The following is a 6,263-nucleotide window of genomic DNA, read 5'->3' on the forward strand; positions in this document are numbered from 1 at the left end:
AAAATGAGGCAAAAAAATCCAGAAAATCACATTGTAGGATTTTTAATGCATTTATTTGCAAATTATGGTGGAAAATAAGTATTTGGTCAATAACAAAAGTTTATCTCAATACTTTGTTATATACCCTTTGTTGGCAATGACAGAGGTCAAACGTTTTCTGTATGTCTTCACAAGGTTTCCACACACTGTTGCTGGTATTTTGGCCCATTCCTCCATGCAGATCTCCTCTAGAGCAGTGATGTTTTGGGGCTGTTGCTGGGCAACACGGACTTTCAACTCCCTCCAAAGATTTTCTATGGGGTTGAGATCTGGAGACTGGCTAGGCCAGGCCAGGCATGGTTCTAGGGCTCAGGTCCTCCGAGAGAGAAAGAAAGAAAGAAAGAAAGAAAGAAAGAGAGAAAAAGAGAGAGAATTAGAGAGAGCATACTTAAATTCACACAGGACACCGGATAAGACAGGAGAAATACTCCAGATATAACAGACTGACCCTAGCCCCCCAACACATAAACTATTGCAGCATAAATACTGGAGGCTGAGACAGGAGGGGTCGGGAGACAATGTGGCCCCGTCCAACGATACCCCCGAATAGGACCAAACAGGCAGGATATAACCCCACCTACCGTGCCAAAGCACAGTTCCACCTACCTTGCCAAAGCACAGTTCCCACACCACTAGTGTGATATTTTCAACCACCAACTTACTATCCTGAGACAAGGGCGAGAATAGCCAATGAAGATCTCCCCCACGGCACGAACCCAAGGGGGGGGCGCCAAACCAGACAGGAAGATCACGTCAGTGACTCAACCCACTCAAGTGACGCACCCCTCCTAGGAACGGCATGGAAGAGCACCAGTAAGCCAGTGACTCAGCCCCTGTAATAGGATTTGAGGCAGAGAATCCCAGTGGAGAGAGGAGAACCGGCCAGGCAGAGACAGCAAGGGCGGTTCGTTGCTCCAGTGCCTTTCCGTTCACCTACACACTCCTGGGCCAGACTACGCTCAATCATAGGACCTACTGAAGAGATGAGTCTTCAATAAAGACTTAAAGGTTGAGACCGAGTCTGCGTCTCTCACATGGGTAGGCAGACCATTCCATAAAAATGGAGCTCTATAGTTGAAAGCCCTGCCTCCAGCTGTTTGCTTAGAAACTCTAGGGACATTAAGGAGGCCTGCTTCTTGTGACCGTAGCATATGATGATGTGTCTGGGAAGTTATTTATGTAAATATCTCTGTAGCCTACTAGGATGTGTTGGTTAGTCTGGAATGTGTGTACTTCATGATTGTCTGGGAGATAGCGAGAGAGAGAGCGAGAGAGAGAGAGTTTGTTACACTGTCTTATTGTCTCCCTGTTCATAATACCTTTGTCAGCACACCTTTAAAAGCCTCTCATCTTTTTTCCCTGCGGTGGGTCCTCTCTCTACCTCCACAACCGTGGTGAAAGACCCACTCCGAGCCTGTGGCCTGAGGAGACTCGCCTGGTTTCACTTAGACCTTACAACTCAAACCACAAAATGATTCAGCCAAATATAGGTGTCAGATGAAGCTCCATCCCTCCAGGTGTATGGGAAATAAAAGCCAGCTCTTAGATGACTTCAGTTACCTAACATGGTCATATGCATACAGAGAGCTAGTCACGTTCAAACCAGCGGATTTACCTTTGAACAGTAAACATGGATTATTCATATAAGACTGAATAATCTTACAGTTGTGCAATGGACGTAGCCACATTTGAACTCATGACTGTGCCAGTGTCAACTTTGTCGCCTTGCCTACAATGAATCATCCGTTATGTCTGCACAATTATCTATTACTCATCTGTTCCCTGCGGCAGGATCACCATGGAAGTGTCTCTGAGGGTAATGAGAGAGTACAGTTGCTTCTCACGCCCCCCCCCCCCCCCCCCCCCCCCCCCCCCCAGGTAAACTCCCTGGTATCTCTGTTTTCATTGTCTCAAATTAAATAGCTCAATAGCTCGATGTGGTCTGTAATCATCGCTGGCAAACTACAAAGTGGCTACCCCATTCAAGTCTCACTCCAGAGTATTTCCCTGTTTGTGTCTGAGTGGTGTGACTGACATGTGTCTGGGAGAAGACGTCAAGAGAGGAGGAGAAGCATTATGGGTAGAGCGTTTCATAGCCAGCGTTTCATAGGCTAATTTCACCTCATCATGTCGTTACAAGCAAAGTACTAACACGGTTTCCACATTACCGGTATAACCATAAGAATGAAATACTGACCGTGGTAAAAATGTGCATGTCTTCAACTTTTTTCTCAGTCTCTACACACAATGTTGTTTGACTAGCGGTTAATTACACCTTTGAATCTCCACCAAAACATTCCTAAACACTGACGATTGCATCTCGTAAAGTCCAAGTCGTTCAGTTACACCACAACTGAAATGACCTGAAAATAGCTTAACTTCCCTCAGGTTTGACACCAAACTGAAGAGTCCTACCCCGGAGGTGAATAGCTGCTCGACTAAGAACGCCTCTCTCCCATTCCTCTAATGTCATCAATACAGTGAATTGCCTGTAAAGTTTACCACACACATCGACTTGGCTACCATGAGGAATACGACACAGATTTCACCTGGCTTTAACTCGCAGTAGATACAACACCCTGATTGGTCTGTTGTCCTGGCAAGGGCGGTTTAGAGACGTACAGCCATCAAGGCCCTGATTGGTCTGTTGTCCTGGCAAGGGAGGTTTAGAGACGTACAGCCATCAAGGGCCATTTGGTCTTCATCTCAAGGTAACAATAGGTTATAAACGTATCCCTGATGTAACATGGAGTCTGGCGGCATTTAGCATACAGTCTGCATTAAAAGAAAGACCAATATTTGTTATGGCTGTCAGGTGTGTGCGTACTGGTAGCGAAGTCAGGTGCAGGAGAGCAGAGAGTTGTGTTCAGGCGCACAATTTATTGAGGCAGGAGAAACCAACAGACGGACGCAACTGCGTCAAAACCTCCAGCCAATAGGCAAAAGTGCAAAACGCGCAAAACAGTCCCAATAATTGATATTTAACAATAAACATCTTCGTGAACAACACGGTATAAGCAAACCAGTCTGCCGTGTCAACAATTAACACGTAACACAAACAATTTCACACAAGACATGAGGGGGACCAGAGGAATAAATACATGCAGTGTGATTGGGGAATGAAAACCAGGTGTGCAGGGAACAAGACAAAACAAATGGATCAATGAAAAATGGAGCGGTGACGTCGACCGCCGAAAGCGCGCCCGAACAAGGAGAGGAGCCGACTTCGGCGGAAGTCGTGATAATGGCACTCTATCATAGAATGGGCGTCCGAAATGAAGAGGTTGGGAGAACATACACAGTACGTACCTCTTCATACAGGTGTAGCCACATATTTAACTTGGATACTGTTAAATAGACTAAATACCCATACACAACACTTCACCATCATTGACTCAGTTGGTAGAGCATTGCACTTGCCAAGCCAGGATTGTGGGTTCGATTCCCGGTGTCCATACGTAAAATGTATGCCGCTTTGGATAAAAGTTTCTGCTAAATGTTATATATTGTTATTATTATATTAACATTACATAACATATCTTGTATCTTGTTAATCTTGTTTTATGCTTGAAAGGTTCTCATGGCCTGAAAGGTTCTCATGGCCTCGACTTACAAACATGTATAAACCCATCAACACTTTGCCCAACATATGTCTTTGACAACACTTTCCCTCCTCCACACATTCCCTCTATCATCATACTGCTCTCGGTTTTTCCTCTCACACTTTCACAAATCAAAATCATCAGTGAAATAGAGCCACATACCAGGAAGTGTTTGGAGGAAAAGAGGGGACATGGTGTAGTCTAGCCACCTCACCATCTCCTAAACCATCCGCCAAAACCTTTTTCCATTTCATAGACATTTTATCATTCTCAAGGTCGCTTTTTATAAGCATCTTCCACTCCAACCCAGTGAACCCATCCCCCTCTTCGTTTTGCTTTTTTAAGTGTGACTGGTTATGACCAACGGTCCAAAATGCCACCAGACTTCCCATTTATAGGCACGGGGACCAACGAAAGAATGAGAGAAAGAAAGAGAAAATAGAGGGGAAGTGGAGAAAAAAAGAGAAGTGGAGGTCGCTTGGTGTCGTGGGAACTGGGAGCGGAGTCTGGATCGCAAACACTTCGGTCCTCCAGAGGATTCGCAACTGCTTTCAATTTTAGTCGGGGTCACTCGGATTTCAGTCCCCTTTTCTACCAAGATATCAACTTCCCTTTAGGACCTCCCCTCCACGCTCTAGAGAGCCAAAGTCATGACATCATACTTAGTGGAGAAGTATTCTTCCTAGCTTTTACCACACTACTTTCTTTCTCTCGCATTTCCTCACATTCCCTTTGTCTTTCCTCCCTTTTTGTCTCTCACTCTTTTCTATTATCACACTATAACCTCTCCAACTCTTCCTCCCTCTAATTCGTTCCTTTGATAACTTCCTTCCTTCCTTCCCTCTCTCTTTCTCTCCTCTGTTCCTCGTCTCTGGCATGGCTGATTTGGGGTCAGTTCCTGCGGTTGGCTCTGTGGAGTTTCATGGCTCTGTCATCAGCCTGCTAAAGATGAGGTGATGGGTGGGAGCGGGCTTGAGGAGAGGGGGAGTACCGGGGGTGAACTGGCCCACTGTTACAGGTCCTATCCCGCCCGAGGGGGGGGGGGGGGGGGGGCGCCAGACTGAGGTGCCTTTCAGAATGAAGAGCTTACACACACATAAACACACAAACTCACTCACTTTTCCTTGCCATAATACCAAACAGACAAACACACCATTTATAACTTCCTGACACACGAACCCTAACACACAATTTTTGTTGGAGAATGGGAAAAGGGGGGACCACAGTCACACTCATGCCCCAGGAATGCAGAGCATCCCTCAAATTTGCAGGCAGCTGGTGAGTGGTGGAGGTGTAAAGGGGGTGGGGGGTTAGGGGTTGGGGGTTTGGGGCTGAGGAGGAGAGGGGGTGTCTTGCTAAATAAGCACAATTACACCACCACCGGATGGAAAACAGATGACCACAGGCACTGACAACAACACTGAGAGAGATTACCAAGGCCAGGGTACACACCGGGCTGAACAAAGCTCTGCATAATGCACACCACTGGAACTGCAGGAGGAGAGTTATAAGTTACAGGCCTGGGAGCACGCTGTGGAGAGAAGAGAAGGATTAGACTGTAAAAGCAGGGCTGACAGTGTCCTATGGACTTACCTTGGACAATCAGTGAGAGTAATAGGGGTGGGCAGTGTCCAGAGTATCTGCTTTCAGACAGTGAGTGAGGGTTACAGGCTCTCTATAAACATTATCCCCCATGCTGCGCTGTTGGAGTTCTGCTTTTGAAGTCTCTCTGCTCTACCCAACATCCTTATCGCCAACACTCCCCTGTACTTTCTCTTTGGTTTCTCTATCTATCCCCCTCTCCTCCTACCCCCACCATCCTCTTTGATCATCAGTTACCTCCATGCTTTGTGTCTGAGCCGAGGCACAATTGTAATGACCATTCTGTTTGACTGTTTATGGAAATGAGTTTGAATCTCCTTGACTAATAATGAGAGTGTGATTGCGTGTGTGTGTTTGCGGGAGGAGAAGTTGGATTTACATGGTTTGGAAATGAGCTAATCATTTTGTCTTTAGGGCCTCATTTTAGAGCTCAGCGAAAGCAGAGGACTTTAGTACCCAAGGACACAACGACAAGGAGGCCAGCTGCTTCCTATTGAGCCTCTTCAGCAGAAAGGAACAGGAGAGTAAGGTGAACTTTACACTGGGGGGCGCTATCTTAATGTCTTTCCGTGGTTCCTCGCATTCTATCTCTGCGCCTCTTTTTCAACAGCATTCGAGGAGAAGGTCCAAAGTCACTCCCCTCCAATGGATTTTGAGAAGGAGGCGAGGAGAGAGGGTGCAAGGAATCAAGATAAATTAATTGAGAAAGAGCCAGGAACACAACACAGAACCACATCCACTCCACAGCCTCTGTAGTAGACTACCTACTTTATCACTAACCATTTCCCAGGCCTGGAACCAATTCATACGGAATTAAGTTTGCTCAATTAGCTAGGTCATTTTCAAAATTGGAATGAAAATGTTTAGCCCATTTCTGCAATTAATACAAAAAGACTCACCCCATCAAGATAAACTGAGGTTATCAAGAGCTTTTTTGCATGGCGACGAAATGTGCAAAGTGATAAATTGATAGTGAAATACAAATGGCATTTAAGAACCTTCATTACTATGATCATTCTG

General features: G+C 45.9%; 1 long non-coding RNA gene across 1 annotated transcript; it reads right to left on the bottom strand.

The window, feature by feature from the left end:
* Positions 1–31: 31 nt before the first annotated feature.
* On the bottom strand, positions 32–4,041 carry LOC129822635 (uncharacterized). Its single transcript, XR_008754498.1, has 2 exons — positions 3,804–4,041; positions 32–355 (listed from the first exon to the last, which is right to left on the bottom strand). It is a non-coding gene; the product is annotated as an uncharacterized LOC129822635 (long non-coding RNA).
* Between the last annotated feature and the right edge of the window lie 2,222 nt (positions 4,042–6,263).

Source organism: Salvelinus fontinalis, chromosome 24 (genome assembly GCF_029448725.1).
Source record: "Salvelinus fontinalis isolate EN_2023a chromosome 24, ASM2944872v1, whole genome shotgun sequence".
In the NCBI taxonomy this organism is placed as follows: domain Eukaryota; kingdom Metazoa; phylum Chordata; class Actinopteri; order Salmoniformes; family Salmonidae; genus Salvelinus; species Salvelinus fontinalis.